At 39.7% G+C, this 26533-nt stretch overlaps 1 protein-coding gene across 8 annotated transcripts in view; it reads left to right on the top strand.

Moving 5' to 3' along the window:
* Positions 1–26533, top strand: part of ADRA1A (adrenoceptor alpha 1A) — a 110653-nt gene that overhangs the window by 36236 nt on the left and 47884 nt on the right. Inside the window, exon 2 of one of the 8 annotated variants that reach the window (XR_009259026.1) lies at positions 25214–25292. The exons of the other annotated variants lie outside the window; for them this stretch is intronic. The gene's annotated coding sequence lies outside the window, so the exon portion shown is untranslated. The remainder of the gene's footprint in view (positions 1–25213; positions 25293–26533) is intronic. 8 annotated transcript variants of the gene reach the window in all.

The raw sequence follows: 26533 nt of genomic DNA on the forward strand, positions 1-26533 counted from the left end.
AATATTAGGCCACTAACCACCAAGACTTGAAAGAATTAGAATTCACACCCTACGACTTCATTTAGTAGAGAGCTCTACGGGGAGTGTAGTTACTCTAAAACCAAGAGGATTTCATCAAATTGTGGCAATGCTGGTATCACAGGAAAAAAAAAATATATATATATATATATATATAATATTTATATATTATAAAATATAAATAACACAGCCCTCGGCATCCCAGACCTTTTGCCCCCAGCCTTGGGTTCTTAAATCCTCCCTCCTTTCCTCAGCCAATGGAACCTGCTTTTTGGAGACTAGAAGCACATTTTAGGTAAAGGTGCTAATGACTGATGAGGACTTTCCTGTTGTCATTCTAACAGGGCTAGGGACAGAGAAGAGAGCTAGCACTCTGGATCTCCACACCAAATTTTCGGGCCTCCTGTAAGAACCTTGAGGCTTTCATAACCACAACAGGAGATATTTAGACACTAATCGTCTCCCTCAACAGAAAAGGAAGGCGGCCTGGTGACGCGGAGACCAAGGACAATGTTTTAGTACTTGTAAAGGAAGTCATTTGACTTCACAGATGAGAAAGCAGAGTGTCGGAGAGATTAAATATGTGTGATATGCCACCCGGCTGGTGACTGGCGGAGTGGGATTTAAATCCACGTCGGGCTCACTCCAGAACCTTTCTGTTAAACCTCAGCGTTTCCCATAAACAAGCTTGAGACATGAAAACCACAGCCATGTTATCATCCCGTGGCAGTTCTTTGAGAACCCAAGTTTCTATAAATATGAGTTCTTGTCATATTAAGTCATAATGATAAAAACGTTACTTCCCCAAATTTAGAACTTACCAAGGGCCAGATGCTGCGCTAAGCATGAATCATCTCATTTCGTCCACACAGAAGTACCATGGGGGGGATTCAGATCCAGCACTCCATTTTACAGATGAGGAAACTGAGGTTTGGTGAGTGAAGGAAATTGCCCAATCCACGACAGCTGTGTCATCCATACGACTAGAGCCCTCGCTCTCAGCAAAGCACTGGGCAACATGCAAGCAAAAGGCCCAACGTCCTGCTGTCCTGCTGTCCTGCTGTCCTGCTGTCTGTCTGGTGAGACTGACGTGTATGTATCAAGGGGGCAGACCAGGGCAGCATGAACTGGGTCCCAAGAGCATGGGGCAGCCAGCGCCATGGAGATTTGGACCAGGAAGAAATAAGCACAGACTAGCTGAGCACAGCCCTTAGGGACCATGAGACTTGTAAGGGCTCATGGAAATGTATTAATTTTTTCAAAAAGCAAAATGCAAAAATTAATTTTCAGTTCCATGAAAGTATATTAACACACGATATATTCATCTTTATACTGAGTCCTACAATACAATTTGTAATATTCTGTGTGAAAGATGGAGCCCATGTAGGCAGAGGTGGCTAGAACCATGGAAGTCATATTGTGGTCCTGCCATTGCTCCTGGATCCAGGTCGCCCCAGGGTCTTAGGACATTGCAGAGCCACATGTGGAAGGAGCCTGGGTCTCTGAATATGGCACGCAGAACTGCCTGCCAGTCAGAAACACTCAACCACCAACTGGAAATAGATTCAAAGGATCATCCCATGAGAACATCATCTTAGTCATTCTGGCATTCCTCATTTCATTTTTTTAGGAAACACAGCCTTATGGCTGCATGGTCTGAGGAAGGTCATGGAAGGAAATTGAACCTGAGCTGAGCTTGACAGACAAGAAGTACTAACTCAGCTAGAATGCACCCTGTTTTCATTATGTCCGTGATGGGAATGAGGCCAGCTTATAGGTGGGTTGGTTATCTCTTTATAAAGAAGAGGTAACGACTGCTCTGGACAGAACGTGTTTCTGACATGGCCAGCGGCCAACTCAGTCCCTAGAAAACTAGAGGCTTTTGAGAAATGTGTTCTGTGCCAGATTGAACCATTACACTATGAAAAGTTGTCTCTGTGGCTTACCAAGCCCCTGCCCTCATGCAAACACCAGTGCACAGAACTTGGAAGCGAGTTTTTTGTTTTAAGCAGATATCAAATAGGCAATGAACTCTGCATAGCCTTGAACCAAGACATGTATGGACAATACAAGAGAGATGGGAGATTTGGTCCCCTCCCTTAGGGATAATTAAATCAGAATGAGGAGTCTTAAGTACATGCACAATAGAACTGGTGTGTAAGGTGGATACTATAACTAAACTTTATTGTTGTTTTTTTAAGAAGTGACAGGAGTTATGGGGCGCCTGGGTGGCTCAGTCAGTTAAGCGTCCGACTTCGGCTCAGGTCATGATCTTGCAGTCCGCGGGTTCGAGCCCCACGTCGGGCTCTGTGCTGACAGCTCAGAGCCCGGAGCCTGTTTCAGATTCTGTGTCTCCCTCTCTCTCTGACCCTCCCCCGTTCATGCTGTGTCTCTCTCTGTCTCAAAAATAAATAAACGTTAAAAATAAAAAATTAAAAAAAATTCTTTTTTAAAAAAAAGAAGTGACAGGAGTTTTGTAAGGGCTGAAGTAGTTAAGGAAGACTTTTTAAGGAGGTGGCACTTGGAATTTAAGAAATAAGTAGAATTTAAGTAGGCGGGATTAGGAAAATTTGACAGGAATGGCCAACGGCTTGCAGGTGGGGTAACTTGGCCTTTGGGTGATGAGGGACCTAGGATAATCAGTGCAAAGTACTCATGGTCACTTTGTAGGTCAGGAAGTAGGACAGCATTAGGAAATGAAGGACATCTGTCTTCCTTCCTACTTGCCTTCCACCTCTTGTGATACAAGAAAACTGACTTTGGTGGTAGAAGGAAGTATGGCTAGAGGTAGGAAGGAGAAGAGAAAAGGAAGGAAAAGAAGCTACAGGTGGAAAACAGAAAACAAGCTGGAGGGTGGGGAGCAAGGATTCACAGTAACCCTCAGTGAAGAGGTCCCATAACACCTTCTCAAAGTGGGGGCTCTCTCCTCCCTCTCTCTCAACACAGCATGGAGACCGAGGCCTTAGAGGCTCTAGAAAGTTCAAGGTGAGATGTGTGGGGGTCAGTGGTTTCTCTGTAGCATGCAGGCATCACTGTTTGACGCAGTGCTTGAATTTGGAAAAATCAGATGCCGCCACAATGGAGTTGGCACATTGTTCTGCTGGTAATTCAGTTGCAATGCTGTAAATCTGCCCGCTGGCTTGAGAACAACTACTGATGCAGTCGAAATCCAGTGTTCAATTGGAAATGGAAGCTATTCTCTCTTTCTGTGGAAGATTAAGAAGCAAGCATACTCATGGATCACAGAGCCTGGCTGTCTTTTTCCTCAGAAATAAAGATGGGCTCATTTAACATGATTTCTACCTGTTCTTCTGCAATTAGTGTTTAAGTGACTATCTCTGGGTATTAGTCACTCCGAGGAAATGAAATGATGCTATGGTAATTGGCCATGTGGGCTTCTTCCCTTCCCTGGGGATTTCACTTGGCTCAGAGAACATTGTTTTTCACCTAGGCCCTGTCTGTACTCTTTATTTAGCTAATTAGAGGGCTTAAGAGAATGAGCTGGCATTGGGTAGGAGGGAGGGAAGAGGAGGGGAGGCGTATTATAACGGGAAGATCACTTGATTGAAACAGAATATCTGGTTCTAGTCCAAACTAATAAATTTTCTCCTCTATTGTGTTCTTTATCTTGGACAGCCCTGTTGTATACATTTTCTCGCTTCATCCTCACGATAATCCTTTGGTATTGGTGTCACAACCCCCTTTACAGTGATGAGAAAAATAAGTTCAAGACGTTGCTCTGACTGAGGCTCCCCGGAGAGATCGGAACTCCAATGGGCCTTAATTCACAAGCTCTGCTGTCCCTGTGTCTACTTACTAAATAGACCTCTCTTAAAGGGAACAAAGCCACCTCACTTCTCCGTCTTTACTTTCCTTAATTCTTCTGACTCCGAGAAGGTGCTAGCTCTTCTGGAAACTCTAAGTGTCTTTCTTTATGGACAGGTGGAAACTATTAAGCATCCCTTCTCTTGCCTTTTTTTTTTTTTTTCTCTTATTTTGCTCCGTATCTCTTTTGTTCTGCTTTTCTCGTCCTTTCTATATATCCAAACCAGGGCTTGTGTTAACAAGTGTGGAGGTTGAGCAAGGGAGGGAAGCAGATCTACTCATTAGACACTTCGTTTTCCAGCCCTGAGCAATGCTTCCCTCTAAATGAGATCATGGCACCACAGTACAAGGCAAAGACCCGAGGGCTTAGAGTCTTGAGGATTTCACTTCCAGTTCTGGTACCATCTCATTGTGACACTTTGACCAAATCCTGACCTTGTGGCACCTCCAGTTACTCATCTCTACGACTGTAATATACATCAGGAAGTGGCTGTTTCCTTGAAGTCACAAAAACGTACAAGTGTCAGGTATAAAACAGGGGATTATGATCCCGGTGGAGGTCTGAGTCTCCATTTCACACAGGATGACAGGGAGCTGAGTTTTCTGGTACCACCTAGATATTTGGTGGCACAGAGAAGTAAAGAAGCCAGGCCACCTAGTACCCATCCTGGTGCCCTTGGAGCAGTCCACTTGTCCTCGTTTGCAGGATGGAATCCACAGCCCTAAGGGGGAAATAGTCTGTCAAAGAACGTCATCTAGTTCCCTTGGATGACTTTTCATCAGAGTATGGCAGGGGGGTAGTGGGATCTTTTTGAGGTAGGTATCACCAGGGACCAATTTCTCATAGCAGACCACATTCTTGTTGCTAACTGAGCTACATGTGAGGCATTGCTCTATGAGGAAGCAGATCGAAATTGCTGCCCCTGCCCGTCTCCCAGCACAGAGCCATCCTGGAGGATGGGGCTCAGCAGGCGACAGAGTGTGGAAGGCAGACGCTGTAGTGTGTGGGTGAATGAGCATGTCACGGAGAGGAGCACACGTCGGAGGAAGGCTAATCACACATTTTGCGTCCTGTTGCTGTCCTCCTCCATTTCATTCATTTCTTGATGGTATTCATTCTTCTATTTAGGTCTATGACAAAAAATTGACAGCTCTCGGTTAGAAGGGGAAAAATAACACACTTGAGTTAGTGTATCGACTACAAATATCACCTCAGGTTGTGTATCACAGTGTCTTCAAAGCAGTTTTCCATATTTTTATTTACTCTGCATGAATGCCGTGAGTATTAGTTATCCCCATCTATAACAGTGTCTCTCTGAACTAATAGAGTAGCCACTAGCCCCGTGTTGCTATTTAAATTTAAATGACTTAGAATTAAAAAAGCTTAACCTCCTCAATCATACTAGCTGTGTTTCAAGTTCTCGACAGTCATATGCTAAGCACTTGCACATATCATCTTTTTCAGCTGTCGAAGCAAGTTACGAGGTAAGTACAGCTTTACAGGTGGAGAATGTAAGTCTCGGACATATCTGTTCCCTTGTGAAGATCATATGTGGCAGGAGAGTGGTGGATATTGACCGGTCTAACTCCCAAACGTCCCCTGTAAACCACCACACCGGACTGTACTCCTGATGGAGAAACAGCCACAAGAACAACAGCAAAGGCTTACAAAATGTGACTAGTGACTTCTACTTCCAGAGAGATAGAGTGGACACACTTTCACCTATTCCTCCCACTTAATTACAACTAAAAATCCTTGACACTGTATATAAAACATACGAAGACTTTGAAAAATAGAAGGAAGACCAACTAGAGATCTTCAGACCCAAGGAACACCACAGTGATACATTTCCTGGGCTTTCTCTTTTGCCTCCTAGATCACAGACTTAGCAGAGTGAATTAGATAAAAAACATGACTCACCTATATGCTGTCTACAAGAAACTTACTTCAAATATAGTGATATATGAGAGTTGAAAGTAAAAAAAAAGACAGATCATGCAAACAGTAGTCCAAAGAAAGCAAGAATGGCTATTTGAGCACCAAAGTAGTCTTCAGAGCATGTATTACTCTGACCGAAAGGTCAATCCACCAAGAAGGCCTAGCAGTCTAAATGTATAAGCACCAAACAACATAGCTGCAAAATATGTGAAGTAAAAACTGATATAACTGACATGAGAAATAGAGAAATTCACAGTTGTACTTGAAGATATCAACACCCCTCTCTTGACAGTTGACACAACAACCAGACTGAAAATAAACAAGCATGTAGAACTCAACACACTATCAGTAAGAGGGTCTAATTGACATAGAACATGCCAATCCAACAACAGCAGAATTACATTCTTTTCAAGCACTCACAGAACACATATCCTGATAGAACATATTCTGGACCATACGACACATTTCAACAAACATACAATTAAAATCACGCATGTGGGGCACCTGGGTGGCTCAGTCAAGCATCTGACTTCGGCTCAGGTTATGATTTCCCAGTTCATGAGTTCGAGCCCTGTGTTGGGTTCTATGCTGACAGCTCAGATTCTGGAGCCTGCTTTGGATTCTGTGTCTCCCTCTCTCTCTGCCCCTCCCCTGGTCTCACTCTGTCTCTCTCTCTCTCTCTCAAAAGTGAATGAACATTAAAATAAATAAAGTAAAATCATGCATGTGTGTGTGATCACTGATCACAATGGAATCAAACAAGAAATCAGTAACAGAAAAACATCAGGGAAAATTCCAGATGTTTAGAAGCTAAACAACACACTTCTAAATAATCATGGACCAAAGAGAAAGTCTCAATAGAACTTTAAAAAATACATTTAGATGAGTGAAAATGTAACTAAAAGATCAAAATGTGTGGGGCACAGCTAATGGCGTGCTGAGATGCACATACTTGCATGATAAAAATGTTGTAAAAAAGGAAGAGTCAAATAAATAATCTAAACTCCTACTTCAAGAAACGAGAATGAGAGAAAACAAAATAAATCCAAAGTAAGAAGGAAGGAAAGAAAGAAATAAAAACAGAAATCAGTGAAATTGAAAACAGAAAAACAATAGAGAAAATAACACAAAGAGCTGGTTCTTTGTAAAGATTAATAAAATTGACAAGCATTTAGCAAAACTGGCCAAGAGAAAAAGAAAAAAGACTTAAGTTACCGATATCAGGAGTGAAGCTGAATGTCACTACAGATCCTGCAAATGTCAAAAGGATGACAGAATACTATGAACAGCTCTACACACAACAATTTGACAATTTAGATGAAATGGACTACTTTCATGAAAAGCGCAAATTACCACAGCTCACTCAATATAAAATAAATCAGTTAAATAGCCCTATAACTATTAAGGGAATTGAATCCATAACTTTAAAACTCCCAGAAAAGAAATCTCCAGGCCTAGATGGTTCCAGTGAAGAATTCTACCAGAAGAAAAATTGACATCAATCCTACACATCTTTTCCAGAAAATAGAAGAGAATGGAACATTTCCTAACTAATTTTGGAGCTAGTATCAAAACCAAAGACAGTGAATGAAATGAAGAAAGGAAGACCGGTAGGTAGGAAAGGAGGGAGGGAGGAGAGAAAGAACTACAGTCTAATATCCTTTATCCTTCCAAAATTTCTTAACAAAAGAATAGCAAATAGAATTCAGCAGTATAGAAAAAATTCTAGATCATTACGAAGTGAGATTTATTCCAAGGATGCAAGGCTAGTTTAGTATTTGGAAATCAATGTAATTCAACATATTAACACACCAAAGGAGTAAAAGCACATGATTATATCCACTGATGCAGAAGAAACATTTGACAAAAGCCACCGGTGCAGTTATGATTTAAAAAAAAATGCTATGAACAGATGGGGAAGCTTCCTCAATTTGATTCCATTTATCTGTAATAGACCTACAGGTAACATTAAACATAATGGTGAAAGCATAAATGCTTTCCCTCTACAATCAGGAATAAGGCATGTATGCCCCCCTCACTATTCTTTTTTTTTAATTTTTTTTTCTATATATGAAATTTATTGTCAAATTGGTTTCCATACAACACCCAGTGCTCATCCCAAAAGGTGCCCTCCTCAATACCCATCACCTACCCTCCACTCCCTCCCACCCCCCATCAACCCTCAGTTTGTTCTCAGTTTTTAAGAGTCTCTTATGCTTTGACTCTCTCCCACTCTAACCTCCTTTTTTTCCCCCCTTCCCCTCCCCCATGGTCTTCTGTTAAGTTTCTCAGGATCCACATAAGAGTGAAACCATATGGTATCTGTCTTTCTCTGTATGGCTTATTTCACTTAGCATCACACTCTCCAGTTCCATCCACGTTGCTACAAAGGGCCATATTTCATTCTTTCTCATTGCCACGTAGTAGATCATTGTGTACATAAACCACAATTTCTTTATCCATTCATCAGTTGATGGACATTTAGGCTCTTTCCATAATTTGGCTATTGTTGAGAATGCTGCTATAAACATTGGGGTACAAGTGCCCCTGTGCATCAGCACTCCTGTATCCCTTGGGTAAATTACTAGCCGTGCTACTGCTGGCTCATAGGGTAGGTCTATTTTTTATTTTTTGAGGAAACTCCACACTGTTTTCCAGAGCGGCTGCACCAATTTGCATTCCCACCAACAGTGCAAGAGGGTTCCCGTTTCTCCACATCCTCTCCAGCATCTATAGTCTCCTGATTTGCTCATTTTGGCCACTCTGACTGGCGCCCCCTCACTATTCTTATTCAGCACATTGCTGGAGATACTAGTCCATGCATTAAGGCAAGAAAAGACATACAGATTAGACAGGAAGAAATAAAATTGTCATTATTTACAGATGATACAATATCATATTTGTAGATATATGTATTTATTTGTAGATATGGTATCTCTGTTGAGAATTCCAAGGAATCTTAAAAAAAAAAAACAAACCCAAATTCTAGAACTAAAAAGTGAGTTCAGCAAAGTCTCAAGACACAAGATAAACAAACAAACAAAAAAACGGGGTGCCTGGGTGGCTCAGTCAGTTAAGCATCCGACTTCAGCTCCGATCATGATCTCACAGTTCGTGGATTCCAGTCCTGCATCAGGTTCTGCACTGACATCTCAGAGCCTGGAGCCTGGTTCAGATTCTGTGTCTCCCTCTGTCTCTCTGCCCCTCCCCCACTGGTGCTCTGTCTCTGTCTCTCAAAAATAAATGTTAAAAAAATTTTTTTAAACAAGATAAACAAAAAATAATTCTTTATATGCTAGTAATGAGCACATGGACACCAAAATTAAAAATATAATGCCATTTACAATTGCTCCTAAAAATGAAATATTTACATTTAAATCTAACAATGTACAGTATTCATATGCTAAGAACATCAAAATGCTGATGAATGAAATCAAAGATCTGAAAAAAATGGAAAGAAATATTGTGTCCATGGACTCACTTAGTAAAATGATCAATTCTCCCCAGATTCATACCCACTTACTACACAATTGCTCCCCAAACCCTGGCAAGATATTTTTGTAGTTATATACAACACAAGTCTCTTCTAAAATTTATATGGAAGGTCAAAGAACTAGAATAGCCAAAACCATTTGAAAGAAGTATACTCTCAAAACTTACTATATAGCAAGACTAATCAAGACTGCGTAGATTGGCAGAGGAGCGGACATACAAAGTGGAGACCCCAAAAATAGACCCACACAAATATATCCAGCTGATTTTTGACCAAGATGAAAAAGCAGTACAGCAGGGGAAAGACAACCTGCCTCTCACATGATGCAAGAGAGGTTAGATATCCAGGGGTAGAAATTAAACCTTGACCTAAATCTGACACCTTATAGAAAAATTAACTCAGAATGGATCATGGACCTAAACATAAAACATAAAACTATAAAAGTTTTAGAAAAAAAAAAAAAACAAAGGAAAAAAATCTAGCATCTAGGTCTAGAACAAGACATAATACCAAAAGCACTCTTCACCAAAGGAAAAATGAACAGATTGGATTTTATAAAAATTAAAAAAAAACAACCTTTCACTCTATAAACAACCTCGTTCAGAGAAGGAAAAGCTAACTTACAGACTGACAGAAATTATTTGCAACCCATATACCCAATAAAAGGCTGGTGTCTAGAATATATAAGGAGTTCATTAAAAAATACCCAAGCAATCCAGGTAGAACATGGGCAAAAGACATGCACAGATATTTCTGTAGCAAATGGCAAATAAATACATGAAAGGATGTTGGGCATCACTATCCCTTAGGGAATGCAAATTAAAATCACCATTAGGTATTATTACACAACCATCAGGATGGCTAAAATACAAAATAGTGACAATAACAGATGCTGGCCATGATGCAGAGAAACCAGATCACTCATAAATTTTTGGTGGCAATTATAAAATGATACACTTTGAGAAAGTTTGACAATTTCTTAAGAATCTAAACATGCAACTACCATACAACCCAGTAATTGCATTCCTGGGCATTTATCCCAGAGGAGTGATATTTATGCTCACACAAAAAGCTGACAGGAATATTTATAGCAGCTTTATTTGTAATAGCCCCAAATCAGAAACAGCCCAGATGTTCTTCAGCAAGGGAATGGTTAAACAGATTGATAACATTCCTATTCAGTAATAAAAGGAAGGAGCTGGGGACACCTGGGTGGCTCAATCGGTTGAGGGTCCGACTCTTGATTTCGGCTCAGGTCATGTTCTCAGAGTCATGGGATCAAGCCGTGTGTCGGGCTTTGCACTGGGCATAGAGCCTGCTTGGGATTCTCTCTTCTTTCTCTCTCTCTCTCTCTCTCTCTCTCTCTCTCTCTTTCTCCTTCTGACCCTTTCCCCAACTCGTGCTCTCTCTCTCGAAAACAAACAGGTAAGCAAGGAACTATTGATACATGTGAATGAATTTCCAGAGATTTATGCTGAGTGGAAAATAAAACAAAACAAAATCCCCAAACAATTACACACTGTATCACTTCATTTATACAATATCCTTATACAAAGTTATAGAAATGACAAAATTATAGAAATGGAGAGCAGAGCAGATTAGTGGTAGCCAGAGATTAAGGAGGGGTTGCAGTTGGGAGCGAGGTAGGGGTGTTACCTCTGCCAGTGATGGAGAAGTGCTGTAATCTCGACTGTATCAACGTCAATATTCTGGTTGTAATATTGTTACTGTGTTTGCAAGATGACACCATTGGAGGAAACCAAGTAATAAGAGATCTCTCTATATTGTTTCTTACAACCGTGTGTGAATCTGCAATGATCTCCAAGTAAATTATAAGTTTTAAAGAATGTGACTATTTTTATACACCCATTATGTACAGAAGCTGCATCCTTTTAGAACCTCAGTGTCACGAAACACATTCTCTTTTGTGACCGGCTTGTGTACAGGGGTGTGCGTATTCCCACAAAGGCATGGCTTGTAGCAGAGATGGATAGAATGCTTGATATATGCCTTAGGAAAGATGGTAAAAAGTCTAACAGCAAAATGAATGTTTACACTGTCCAACTGAGTGGCAATGAAGTTATAGGTCAAAGGCGATCAAGGATGTTTAATCAAGAAATTACTCCTAGAGAGGAGATTTAAAGAATTTTTTTAAAAGAACTTGAACAAGGGCGCCTGGGAGGCTCAGTCGGTTAAGCGGCCGACTTCGGCTCAGGTCCTGATCCTGCGGTTCATGAGTTCGAGCCCCGTGTCGGGCTCCGTGCAGACAGCTCAGAGCCTGGAGCCTGCTTCAGATTCTGCATCTCCCTCTGTCTCTCTCTCTGCCTCTCCCCTGCTCATGCTCTGTCTCTCAAAAATAAATGAAAACATTTTTAAAAGTTTAAAAAAAATAAGAAGAAAAGAATTTCAGCAAGGCGCCTGGGTGACTCAGTTAAGCATCTGACTCTGGATTTTGGCTCAGGTAATGATCCCATGGTGTAAGGTGGAGCCCCCTCCTGGGCTCAGCCCTGGGTGCAGAGCCTGCTGAAGACTCTCCATCTCCCTCTGCCCCTCCCCTGCTCTAGCATGCATATGCGTGCATTCTCTCTCTCTCTCTCTCTCTCTCTCTTTCTCTCTCTCTCTCTCTCAAATATGAAAATAAAGTAAAATAAAAAAGAATGTAAGCAACTTTACAGAATAAAAGAAACTGAAGAATGATTCTGTCACTTTAAATTTTTTCACTTAAATAATTACATTATCTATTTCATAAGGTGATTGTGAAAAATTAAAGGAAAGGATGCATGTAGAAACACTAACCACAGTGCCTGGCAGGTACTAAGAGATTCATAATGGCTAGTTATTTTGTTCTTGATGGAATTTTTCCTACGAGGTGTAATTTATATGCAGTAAAATGCATTCTTTTTTGCTGCATAGTTATGTGAATTTTTTTAAGTTTATTTGTGTATTTTGAGAGAGAGAGAGAGAGCACAAGTAGGGGAGAGGCAGAGAGAGCGGCAGAGAGAGAGAATCCCAAGCAGGGTCGGCACTGGGAGCCTGGTGCAGGGCTCAAATTCATGAACCATGAGTTCGTGACCTGAGCTGAAATCGGGAGTCATCGCTTAGCCCACGGAGCCACCCAGGCACCCCATTGTTATGTGAATTTTAACAAACACATACAAGTGGGTCACCACCAGCACAATCAAGGTATTAAAAAGTTCCATCATCACAAAAACTTTCTTCTTGCTGTTTGTAGTTAACCTCTCTCCCCGCCCTCAGCCTCCAGCAACCACTGATCTACTTTCTGTCTCTATAGTTTTGCTGCTTAAAGAATGTCATATAAATGGAATTATGCAGCATGTAGCCTTTTGAATCTGGCTTCTTTCACTTAGCATAGTACATTTGGGAGGCACTCATTTTATTGCGTAAAGTGCTAGTGGATGAATATAAAATCAGACCTTTGATCGACCTGGAATTGATTTTTATGTATGAGATTGGAATTCACTTTGACTTTTGTTCCCTATTTGGGTAACCAGGTTTACCAGGGCTGTTTATTGAACCATCTGCCTTTTCCTCACTGATCTGCAATATAACCTTTGTCGTATATTAAGATTCCATTCATATACATACATACATATATATATACACACACATATATATACACATAAATATATATATGTATGTGTGTGTGTGTGTGTGTGTATATATATATATATATATATATATATATATATATATATGATCACTGGGCTCTCCATTCTTTTCCTTGGTCTCTTCAGACCTAAACAGATTCTTAAACCGATGTAACTTATTTCACAAAAGCTTTCAAATATCTTGATATTTAGGAACTGGAGTTCTTCCACATTCTTCTGTTGATTTTCCTTCTAAGTTAATTTGGAGAAATTTGGTATCTTTACAATAATGAGTCTTTCCAGGTAAAAACACGAGATCTCAGTGATGGTAAATTGTATATAACAACTGGACTGAGCTAAGGGATGCCTGGATAGCTGAGAAAACAGTATTTCTGGCTGTGTCTATGTGTCTCTGGAAGAGATTAGCATTTGAATCCAGAAACTGAGTGCAGAATACTGATCTCACCACTGAAGATGGGCATTATTCAGGCCCCCGATAGCCCAAATAGGACAAAATGGCAGAGGAATGGTGAATTCACTCCCTCCTTGTGAGCTGCTTGTATCGTCTGCTTTTGAACCTCCGTGCCTCCTGGTTCTCAAGCCTTAGGACTCAGACTGGGGCTTACACCATTGGCTCCCTGGTCCTAAGGTTTGAACTGGAACTATACCACCTGCTTTCCTGGGCCTCCAGCTTACAGATGGCAGGTCAAGGAACTTCCCAGCTTCCAGAATCATGTGATCCAGTCCCTTATAATAAACCTTCTCCTATATCTCTCTATGCATCCTGTTGCTTCTGTTTCTCTGGCAAGCCCTACCTCTCAATTTATTTAGGTTTATCAGTGTCCTTCAAAGTGGTATCCTTTTCTCCATAAAGATTTAGTTAATCTTTCATTGGTTGTCTTGTCTTAGATACCTTGCACCTGTGTTGCTATTGTGACATGTATTTATTTAAATACATGCTTTAACAGTGCCTTGCTGAGTACGGGAATACAATTTCTTTTTGTGTACTGACCTGCCATCCAGAAAAACTGTTGAGTTTTTATTAATTCTGACGCGTTCTCTAGTGGGTTCTCTAGGAGTTTCTGCATAGCATTCATACATCTGTGCATTTGAGTGACTCGTTTCTTCCTACCCAGTTGTTACTTTCTCTTCTCCTCCCACATTGGCCAGGACCGCCTGTACAATGCTGAAAAACAGTGTTGCAGCAGCCATTATTTTTGCACCTGTGACTTTACTTGTTTCTTTTAAATTTATTTATTTTGAGGCAGGGAGAGAGAGCGAGAGAGAGAACGTGAGCAGGGGAGGGGCAGAGATAGAAGGAGAGAAAGAATCCCAAGCTGGCCCCGTGCTGCCAGTGCAGAGCCTGATGTGGGGCTTGAACTCTCAAAGCGTGAGATCATGACCTGAGCCCAAATCAAGAATCAGATGCTTAACAAACTGTTAAGCCCCATTACTTGTGACTTTAAAGAGGATGCTTCTGATATTTCACCACTGAGTCTAGTGTGGCTGTTAAGTTTTTGGTGGATAGTCTACCCAAAAAGTAAGAATGTATGTTTCCTCGTTTGCTAAAAGGTTTTGTTCTTTATGGATGTTCAATTTCATTAGTGCTTTTCCTGAATCTTTAGAGATAGGCATGTGTTGTTTTTTCCTCTAATATGCTAATGTGGTAAATCACATTAATAGATTGTTCTAATATTTCCTAATAGACAAAACAATTCTCTAATATTAAACCAAATTGGCTATGGATTTTTCTTTGTTGTAAGGTTTTCAACCACAAATTAAATTTCTTTCTCAGATATAAGAGTAATTAGGCTGTTTGCTTCTTCTTGAATAAGTTTAGCAGTTGTGTCTTTCAAGGAATTTGTCAGTGTCATCTCAGTTGTAGAATTTATGATCATAGAATTATTTGTAGAAATGTTTCACTATTAATTTAATGCCTGTAGGGTCTGTAGTTCTTTCTGAGTACTGCGTTAGCTTCAAACCACGTTTTTTGATGTTATGTTTTCTTTTTCATTCAGGTAAGAGCTTCTGTATTCTCTACAATTTCCTCTTTGATTCATGAGGTGCTTTTCTATAAGTGAGTTGTTTACTTCCTAGTATTTGTAGATTTTTAAGTTACTTTTTCTGTAATTGATGTTTATTTTAATTATATTATTGTCTGATAACATATGTGGAAGAATTTCAATTCTTCCAAAATTGTTAAGGTTAATTTAATGGCCAGAATATAGTCTATCTTTGGGAATATTTCGTGTTCGCTTTAAAGAGTGTGTATTTTGCTCCTGTTGAGTGGAAAGTTCTGTAAATTAGGTCAAGTTGTTTGAAGTATTGTCCAGACCTTTTGTATCCCACCTTTTTCTCTTTACTTAAGAGTAAGTGTTTAGGTCTCCAACTGTAATTATGGATTTGTTTAATTCTCAGTTTTTTCTTGCATATTTTGAAGCTCTGTGATTAAGTACATACACCTTAGGATTGTTACAGCTTCCTCGGAAAGTGACTATGTAGTATCGCACTTTATCCCTGGTTGAAAGCTACTTTTTCTGACATAGATAGAACTCCTCTAGCATTGTTTTGATTAGTATTTTCCTAGTATATCTTTTTACATCCTTTTTCTTTTAACATATCTATGTCTTTATACTTAAAACCGGTTTCTTATAAACATATGGCATATGCATGCATGCGTGTGTGTGTGTGTGTGTGTGTGTGTGTGTATGCATATAGCTAGGTCTTCCTTTTTAACCAATTTGATAATCTATGTCTTTTAATTGGTTTGTTTAGTCTTTATATTTTATGTACTAATTTCAGTTAAAATCTACTACCTTGCTAGTTGTTTTCTATTTGTTCCATCTTTGGGCTTTTTTTTTTTCCTTCTAGTTTTGTGCCTTCTTTTAGATTATTTCACTTTATCTCTACTATTGACTTATTGTTGGTGCTTTTTTTATAACTTTAGTGAATACTCTAGTATTTACAGTATAATCTTTAACTAATTGTATTCTGCCCTGAAATAGTATCATATCGGTTACCTATAATGTTAAGGACCTTCCAATAGTGTACTCCCAATTCCTTCCTCCCAGTCTTTATGCTAATGTTGTCGTATATTTTACTTTTGCAAACGTTATAAACACACAATACGTTGCTGCTATATTTGCTTTAGTCAGTTAACTTTAGAACAATTAAAATAAGGAGAAATGATTTTATATTTACTTTCAGCTATTCTGTTTGCAATGTTCTTCATTCGTGTGCGTGCGTGTGTGTGTGTGTGTGTGTGTGTGTGTGTGTGTGTAGATTCAGATTTCTACCAGAATAATTTCCTTTCACGTGTCTTACAGTACAGGACTGTTGGCAGTAAAGTCTCTTCATTTTCATTCGTCTGAGAAAGTCTTCATTTCTCTTTCATTTTTGAAAGATATTTTCTTGGGGTGCCTGGGTGGCTCAGTCGGTTAAGCGTCTGACTTCAGCTCAGGTCACGATCTCGCAGTCCGTGAGTTCGACCCCGCGTGGGGCTCTGGGCTGATGGCTCAGAGCCTGGAGCCTGCTTCCGATTCTGTGTCTCCCTCTCTCTCTGCCCCTGCCCCGTTCATGCTCTGTCTCTCTCTGTCTCAAAAATAAATAAAACGTTAAAAAAAAATTTTTTTTTTAAAAAAGAAAGATATTTTCTGTGGGTATCAAATTCGGAGTGATGTTTTTATTGTCAACACTTTAGAGATGGCACATCATTGTTCTTTGGTTTGCACTGTTTCTCATAAGAACCCTGCCATAATTTTTATTTTTGTTCCTGTGTCGGTAATGTGTAATTGTTTCCCCCTCTGGCTGTGTTCAAAATTTTCTGTCCTTGGTTCTGAGCAGTTTTTGTTGTGTTTTATTGTGTTTATCTTGCTTGGTTTTCTCCAGTGCTTTAAAGTAAACAGTTTGTTGCCCTTCCCGTATCAGCTAAGGTTTTTGATCCACTGGGGATATACAGGAAAAAGATCCAGCTAGGATTTTATGCCTTTCTTGCAAGGGCTGTTATTAGCCTACCCTAGGCCCACACAAAAAGGAATACTTTCTTAAGACTCTGTTTTGAGGCTCTCTTTTGTTGAATAGCCTGTCTGGAGATTTTAAAAAGGTGGCAAATTGATACACCTGTCAAGCAATCAGTTCAGTCTTATCATAGCTTGTAATAAATCAATGACTAGTGTTTATTATCTTTCATTTTGTTTCTACTTTTCCTTCCTCACTTCCCTTTTTCTCATTCTTTCTGCCCTGGGAGTAGATCTTCCAAATAAAGCATTATTATTTAATCCTTGCATCAGTCACTATTTTGTAGGTAACAGATATAGATACCTTACTGATTAGTTTTCATATTTCTTCTTTTCCAATAGAGGTATTTATGGTTGTATATTTCCCTCTAAGTACTGCTTTGGCTGCATCCTACAAGTTTGGATATATTTAATTTTTGCTATGTTTCAGTTCTCAGAAGAAACTTTTCTCCTCCACAATCAGGATCCAGGCTGAGACTGATAAGGTTCCTACTCATCTACCTTTTCACTGGAGGCCTAGCCCTTGGAAGGTTCCATGTTTCATGCAAGGATCTCAGTGTATATTGCACCCAATCTTATACAGGCCCAAGACGACATCTTCTGCCCCTATGTGGTTCATAAAAGTCATATCTCTTGATCATCAATAACAATAAATGTCCATAAGGCAGCCTTAGATCAGTGTTATGTCAATACCATGTTTTCAAGTGCTCTTTGTTGTTGGACCCTGGAGACTCTATTTTTTTTTTTTTTTTTTTTTTTTGCCATCTTGCCACTTAGCTATGTACTTAAACGGGGGCTTATTAAAATTACCTATTATGTCTAGGTATTCTGGCTACAGGAGGTTTTCCAATATATTTTGCTTCTCCTATTTCCAGAAATAGAAGTCTACATGTGATCTTTAAGTCATTTTAAAAGTATTATTTTACTATTTGGTACCACAGAATTCAATCTGATATGTCTCGATGAGATAGATATTGGTAGTGAAAAGTTTGGACATTTTGGCCCATACGTCTAGATGTTCTTGACCAACAAAAAGAATAAAACATATGTTTTTATAAATTATTAAATGAGTTAAATAGTTAGATTGGTATTAGAGGAAGAAGTGATCTAATAAAGAAACTTTGGTTTTAAATATTTTTTTATAATCTGAAAAAAAATGACATTCTTTACTAATTTAGATTTTCTGAATCACATTAATTAAAAGTTCAGTTCAAGAGATAAAAGAAAAAATATATTTGAATTTTAAGGGAGTGTTTTAAGTGACAAGGATTATTGTTATATAAAACTGGTATGTGTTGAATACTGAAAATGAGCGCAATTCAGAAAAATATACTTTAAAAAAGAAAGTTAAAATTCCATTATCTATAAATAACCATCATTATCATTTGGACATAACAGTCTAGATATCCCTCCAGATGGGAAAATGGGTGGATGAGTGGATTGATAGGTGGGTACTTAGAAAGAAAATTATAAAACAGTGTCGTATTTTTTTTATTTTAAAATATTAAACTTAAGGTATTTAGCAGAAATAAAAAATATACCAAAGCTAAGTTGAAGGAATCATTTAATTTCAGAAAGTATTTCTTCACCGCATCAGATAGTAATTACTAAACATATTTTTTTAATAAGAAAAAAATCATGAAAATCATTAAGCACACTCTTTTTGTCAGGATAAGCCAGACTCAGGGTTTATGTGAAATAGTCTAATGTTAAAACTTAGCAACTGATTCATTATTTTGGAAATATGGTGCTGGCCAAATAAAACACATCTGGGGTCCCCAAGCTGCAAAATTTCACCAAATAGGAATCAGGACTTTATTACTTGTAGAGAAATTATTCTCCTGCTTCAAATCTTACAGAAAACTTTCAGCTTTCAGAATTGCCCTTCTATCTAGATTTTAGAGTCCAGTCTTAAAAGACTTTTTTGTGTGAACTTGTTTTTTTTTGTTTGTTTCATTTTGTTTTCTATGTTTTTTAAAAATTTTTTTAAATGTTTATGTTTTTGAGAGAGAGAGAGAGAGCATGAGCAGGAGAGGGGCAGAGAGAGAGCGAGACAGAATCTGAAGCAGGCTCCAGCCTCTGAGCTGTTAGCACAGAGCCCAACACGGGGCTCGAACTCGCAAACCGTGAGATCATGACCTGAGCCAAAGTCGGACACTTAACCGACTGAGCCACCCAGGCTCCCCTGGGTTTTGTTTTTATGCCCTATTGTCCAGTGGTTGAAACAACTGTTACAGCAGTGGAGAATAAAATAATGAGAAGAATAAAATAATGCTAACTCGTGAAAGCTATTTGTTGACCGTGTTTCTTTGTCAGAATGAGGTGGCTGCTTGGCTTATATGAGTCTCATATCACTGGAAAGAGTTAAGCATAGCCTGAATGTCCACAGTGTGGAATACCAGTCTGAGATCTAGGTGTTGGATGGATGGATGATGGATGGATGGATGGATGGATGGATGGATTGGATGGGTGGATGGGTGGATGGATGAGTGGGGTGAGTGTGCGGATGGGTGGATGCATGCACAAGTGGATACATGGGAGGGTAGCTGAATGGATGGATTTATGAATGGTGGATGAGGGTGAATGAATGTGTGGATGGACGGTTGGGTGAAGGTGAGTGGATGGATAGACGGATGGATAGACAAATGGATGGGCGAATGAATAGATAGATGCAAGGGTAGTTAAGATTTCTTTTAGCCATAGGTTCCCTTCTAGGAAGAGTCTTTATTAATTCACTTCTTTGTAAGGAATGGGATCAGTGAGGCAGAAAGTTTGTGGGGGTATGGTTGAAAAAGGAAAGACAAAATGATGCCAAATATTTGTTTTGCCTTCTTTCTAATCTTTCCTTAAAAGCCTCATCCTAGTCTTGTCACTGAGAATCATTTTGCCTGTTCCTTTGGTGGCTTAGAATAGGTCTCCTCCCCTCAATATAATGAGAAGAAACAAATATTTACCAGCTTTTGTTCTTTCAGAGCAACTAGACAGCTTTCACTACTCTGAAACTCTGACTGAAAAACTTTTCCTCTAGCATGTTTTACTATTTAAGGAGTATAATCTTTCATAACCTATTCCTTGGCTGGCAGTTTATAAGAAGAATATGGTTGTACTTAATGCTTAGAAATTGTGATTAGACTATGTTTCCTATATATCATCAGAAAGAGTGATGTCATTATTATTTAAATCTAAGTATTAGTTCATTGATTGTGTATATTTTTTCTGAGTAGATATAAGTTGAAGGAATATGGAGAAAGCCTCAGAACAAAAATGGGTGAGTAAGAGTTGCCATTGCTAGGAGCAGAGGCAGAAGGGGAGGAAGAGTCAGGAGTTGGGAGCATCAGAGACAAAAAATACACAGTTTTGCAGAGGATTCATCTCTGGATTTATCTGGTCGGAGTCCAGTTTTCTTAGCTTCCCATTTGAATAGACCACCTTGTCTTCTTCCAAAAAGAAAATTATAAAATAATTCTAATTTATCAAATCAGACTCTTTTTTTAAAAATTTTTTTTTAAGTTTATTTATTTTTGAGACAGAGAGAGACAGAGCATGAACGGGGGAGGGTCAGAGAGAGAGGGGGAGACACAGAATCGGAAGCAGGCTCTAGGCTCTGAGCCATCAGCCCAGAGCCCGACACGGGGCTCCAACTCACGGACTGCGAGATCGTGACCTGAGCTGAAGTCGGACGCTTAACCGACTGAGCCACCCAGGCGCCCCAAATCAGACTCTTTTTTAAAAGGCTCATGTCTGCCAAAATATATTTATAAGAGCGTTCATTAAAAAAAATTTACAGGGGCGCCTGGGTGGCTCAGTCGGTTAAGCCTCTGACTTCAGCTCAGATCATGATCTCACGGTTTGTGAGTTTGAGCCCCGCATCAGGCTCTGTGTTGATAGCTCAGAGCCTGGAGCCTGCTTCGGATTCTGTGTCTCCTCTCTGCCCCTCCCCAGTTTGTGCTCACTCTCTGTCTCTCTCTATGTCTCTCAAAAAATAAATAAATGCAAAAAAAATTAAAAAAAAACATTTACAAAGGAGCGCCTGGGTGGCTCAGTTGGTTAAGCAGCCTACTTTGGCTCAGGTCATGACCTCATGGTTTGTGAGTTCGAGCCCCACGTCGGGCTCTGGGCTGACAGCAGTCAGGAGACTGCTTCAAATTCTGTGTCTCCCTCTCTCTGTCCTTCCCCCACTTGCGTTCTCTCTCTCTCTCTCTCAAAAAATGAGTAAATGTTAAAAAAAAAAAAAAGAATGTCATTTGTATAGCCCAGCAAGAAACAACCCACATGCCCATCATTTGTTAAATAGGGTAATACATTGTGTTATATCTCTACTGTGGGATTCTATATAGGAATTAAAAAAATGAACTACGGATACCTATGACAGTATGAATGAATGATGTTGAATGAACAAAATCAGACACAAAATCGTACATACTGCATGACGCCATTTATATGAAGTTCAAAAGCAGGTGAAACTAAGCTATAGTGTTAGAGGTTAATATAGTCATCACCTTTGTGAGGAGCGTTGACTGGAAGCGGGCATGAGGAAGCCTTATGAGGTGTTGGAAATGTTCTGGGTCTGGATCTGGGAAACAGTTTCCTGCATGGGAACATCCGTGTAAAACCATTGAGCTGGACACTAAAGATTTGGAAACTTTACAAATCTTAAGTTATACCTCATTGTTTTTAAATGCAAGGAATTTGAGAGTTGGTCCCCACTTATGTGCTGCCATGGGTTGATGAAGAGTTTCTTGAGTGGCCTCTGAGTGAACTGGAGTTTAGCAGCAACGTGTGAAAAGAGGTTGGGGTAAGGGTGAACTTGTTTTTGGACAGCTCAATGGGGAGCCTTCTACCTTCATTTCTCCCTCAAGGACCTCACACAAAATAATGATGAACAAGTGAATGCACCCAGAGTGAGCCCATGTTTGTTAGTGGACTTAGTGTGTGATATCAAATGTCCTGCATGGATTCCAATCATTTCCTTTAAATCCATGATTTTGTATTAGTTAACTCCAAAAAGTGGTTGAGTATAGAAGCACATTTGGAAGAAATGATGAAAGAATAAAATTTCACGCCAGGTGACTCTTGATTTTTTTTCAGACACTTTTCCAAATAACTTACTAATCATATTTTTAATTAAAGCAACTTTATTTTTTATTTTGCTTTCACATTGTCTGAGGATAAGTCAAGTAGGAAGCATACTAATTAAAAATGATTGCAAAATCTGCTGTCCAAGGAAGAAAGATGTGTTAGCCATACGTGATTCTATGGAAGTGGGTATGTGGGGTTTGGGGCATGGACCTAAAATATTGGTTCTGGTTTCCACCAAAGACTGTGCCAACTCTGTAATAAACTAGTTTATTTTCTGCAAGAAACATCACTGGACATATTTTAGGCTGGAACATTCCAGGGCTACATTGCCAGTGTGACATAGGAGGAGGATGCTTATAAGGGCTTGTCTTCTTATTTGAGATGTTTTATATCATTCCATAAATATCAGTTGCCTTTAACTGAGTTTTTTGAAAGATTCCCCACCATTTCCTTCCTGAGCTGGAAGATTCTAACAGATGGCTTCATTTAGAGTACACATGTAGCTTGTCTCCCTAGTGAAAGAGAGTGGCTGTTTTAAGCTTGCTGCCTGTCACCAACCCTTACGATGAAGAGAGGAAAAAATCCACAATTATGACTACATTTGTTAGGAATTGCAGTGGGAATTCAGAAATGCATCGTGAAATTAACCCAAAATGGAATTTGCCTGAACTACTAGAACTTGGATGAGTACTCTTTGGTAAAAATGGCTTTGGTACTTGAGATGACCACAAGTTGGTCAAGATCTTGGCTTTATTGATTTGACCTCTGAGTTGAAAGCATTAATGGTTAACAAAAAAGATGTGTGCAAGCCACTGGGGTTTAGTTAAGGGGAGGGCAGCCAGTTTTCAAAATAGGAACTCTTAGAACCAGAGTCCCACTGCTGTCATGAAAGTTGCAAGCAGAGACACAGGATAGAGTGTAACCATCTAAGAAAGAAGTTCTGTTAACTGTGTAAGAAATCTGAGAATCAAATTGCTCGAGAGACTTTGCCAAAATTATATGACAAGCCATGGCCTTTACAGAGGTAACCTGTGTCCAGGATTATCACGCTTTTGTCTTTGTTTGGGTAGGTGATATCATTTTGCATTTTATGAGGCTAATTCAGTGCCATGACTGTCTCTCAGCCCCTTGAGGGAAAAGATCATCCCTGCATTCCATGTCTAGCACACTGCCTAGTGTACAATAGAGGTACAAGCTTAATGCTTGTTTGAGTTTAAGTGTGTCATATATATCACTGAGGCAGAGAAGATTTTGTGTTTACAAATGGTTACTATCTATTATTCCATGGGATCATCCCCATTCCTTAATAAAAGTTGCAAGGCAAGGGTCAGTTTGGCCTTCTAGCACAGGTTGACATCGTTTCCTGGGACACAGAAATGAGTGGTTCCTGATCTTAGGAGTTTCTAGTGTTTCTTGGCTCATGGAAAGTGAGACACCAGGATTCTGGTTCAATTTCCTCTACTGAATAATGCGATTCCTTTGGGGACTCCATATAACACTTGTCAGAGATGCTGGGTTTTGGAGACTAATGGGTTTTCAGTATGTGGCCAGAGTGGCAGGCACATAAAGGGAGAAGAATATTCCAGGCAGAGAGAATGGCATAATCCAAGTCATGAAAGCCAAAAAGGCAGATATCAATGGGAGTTCAAATGGCTTTGGTATAAAGTTCATTCGAGGGATTAGTGGGAGATAAGATTGGAACCGCCCGTTGAAATTATATTGTAGAAACAGAATCAACGGTTATTTGCTTAGCATGCAGCATATGCCTGCCCTCAATAGAGATGCTAGGGATAAGATGTATACAGGCAGGCAGGTCCCTACTCTTAAGAGAGCTCACTGATAAATAGACATCTAGGTCTCTGATTATAAGCAGTGATGTAAATTTTCTTCACTAAGCAATGAGACAGCCTGATGGCAGGAAATCATCCCATCCAAATTGTGGGGATTTCCCTCCCAAAGCTTTCCAGATGGTTATAGTGGAAAAATAATTCTATATTATTGTTTTAAATGTCCCAGGATGAGTTAACTTTCTAACGGACTAGAAAGTAACAGTCAGAACAAAAAGGAAGGATGTATGCCCCAAATGTTGTACAAGAAAAAAAACTGAGGTTGTTGCTCCACTGGATGTCAAGGTCAAGGAAGGGAAGTCACTACAGGCAATGAGTAAGAGAGTGAGCGTGACATCTTGGTGTATACATTTTTATTAGGAAAACCTAGAAGCAGAGGAGGTTCAGAAGAAGAAAATGAGGTCAGTTTTAAAGTTGCAGTTGAGTTGTTTCTGAGATGGCATTTAGTACGACACAGACAGCTGGACAGGGAGATGATATACGCTGGCAGGAAGCCTTTGTTATCAGTGTGGAAGTCATCTCTGGAGTCCTAAGGATGGCTGAGATCACCAAGGGACAAAAGGCAACAGCAAGTAAAAAAACAAATTGAAAAACTCTTCAAAATTACTAGGCTATCCATTTCCACCATGTATATAGTAGGAAAAATAAGGACCAAGCCAAGTATCAGCAATAGGGGACTCGTTTCCTAAACTGCTAACCACACACAGGGGAATATAACCCAGCTATTGAAAGGAGTGAAAATGTCTGTACACGTTGACAGGGAACTGAATACCAAGATGTATGAAGTGGAAAAAAGCCAAGTGTAGAAGTATATAATAGTATGCTACCTTTTGTGTATGAAATACAAGAAAATAGGACTGTATTGGGGCGCCTGGGTGGCTCAGTCGGTTGAGCAACCAACTTCGGCTCAGGTCACGATCTCACGGTTTGTGAGTTCGAGCCCCGCGTCGAGGTCTGTGCTGACAGCTCAGAGCCTGGAGCCTGCTTCAGAATCTGTGTCTCCCTCTCTGTCTCTCTGCCCCTCCCCCACTCATGCTCTGTCTCTCTGTCTCAGAAATAAACATTAAAAAAAAAAGAAAATTAAAAAAAAAAGAAAATAGGACTGTATAGAAAAACTTCCTTATATTTGTATAAAATAAAACATTAGAAGAATAAATAAGAGGCTAATAAAAATGGTTACCTGATAAAAATGGTAAGGATTGAGGGGAAATAGTATAGTTAGAGTCTAAGGCTATGATATCTCAGTGCATACCTTGTTATATTGTTCTAATGTTTCAACCAAGTAAATGTATTAGTTATCCAAAGTATGAACTTAAAAAAGTAAGAAAGTGTAGAGTGCATGGCCGTATGTCTAGCATAAAAGACTCAGGAACTGGTTCTGTTTCCAGACAGGAGCAAGAGGTGATAATGGAGAGAATTAGCCACTTCGTGAGTCCTTGAAAAGGAAGGAGGAAACAGAATTTACAGGTCAGGAGCTAAAGTACATGGTCCTGGCCCCTCTGGTGGATTTCTTTCTCAGTATCGCCCCCAACCCTTATTCTCTAGCCAAGCCACCCCTCCCTGTCTTCTCTTGACTATTCTAAGTGTGTCCTCACTTTTGTTCATGCCACATTCCCACCAATGAGAATACTCGTCCCAGTGTTTCTCACCAACAAAAATCTTCATTCCTTTATCTAATAAATGTCCTGGCATCTCCATTCCCTACATACAGTGGCAGACCCCAGACCCAAATGAAGGACAGCTGTTCTCTCAAAGGTGTTCACTGTTAAGAGGGCCAGACATTGAGATGAACAAAGCAGCATGGCATCCAGGAACAGCTCTTCACAGAGGGTGGTGCTGGTGCTGACTCTAAATTGTAAAAACCAGTTAAGAACCGACCAGGGGAGAGATTTTCTGCGGGCAAATCAGACGGAATCAGAGTAACACCGCTCTTCTTTCTAACTTAACTGGGCCAATCGTTTGTATTACTTTCATTTCTTGTATTCATATGTTAGCTCCCTATGCGGTTAGTCATCCTCCTTGACTCATGCACATAGACTTGTTATTTAGTTGCTAGAAGAAGCCCCAGGAGAATAGCTGTGATCACCCCATTGTATCGATAAAGAAGGGAGACCTGGAGAGGTAAGTGGCTTCCCCCAAGGCCAAAAGCAAATTCCTCTTAGAAGGTGATGCTTAATGGGAAGGAGTTAAGTTGTGATCTTTATGAAGGAAAATAATTATTACTGTGAAAACTGTTATAAGGCTCTCTCGTCTTATATTTATTCCACCTTCATGAGCCAAGGGTGTCTGGAATTTTTCACTCATTCATTGAACACATTTGTTTTTGTAGCATTCTTGCCTCTGAAAGTTTTATACTATGAGCAAAGCCAAAGTCAAACTCTGTGGGCCCTCAGTAAAGAAGCAGATAATCCAATAGCAGGTAGCCAGACATGTGAGCCTGGCCTTCCTCCTGCCCCTCATTTGTCTTCTCTTGGTGGCCACAGATGTCACCTTTTCTCTGGTGACTTGAGGTGACGGGCTGCCCTGTTTCTCCATTTACTTCTTAAATGGAGTCTAGAGCGTCATTTATCCTTTATGTGAATACATGATCAGTTCTTTCTTCTTTTCCAGAACTTCCCTGGGGCCATTTCTAACCAGGGCCAACTGTACTTGCTCTATTTCATCCTGTTATTTGAAATGTTATTTCATTACATTATTTGTAATGACCG

The sequence above is a fragment of the Neofelis nebulosa genome, chromosome 3, assembly GCF_028018385.1.
Source record: "Neofelis nebulosa isolate mNeoNeb1 chromosome 3, mNeoNeb1.pri, whole genome shotgun sequence".
NCBI lineage: Eukaryota > Metazoa > Chordata > Mammalia > Carnivora > Felidae > Neofelis > Neofelis nebulosa.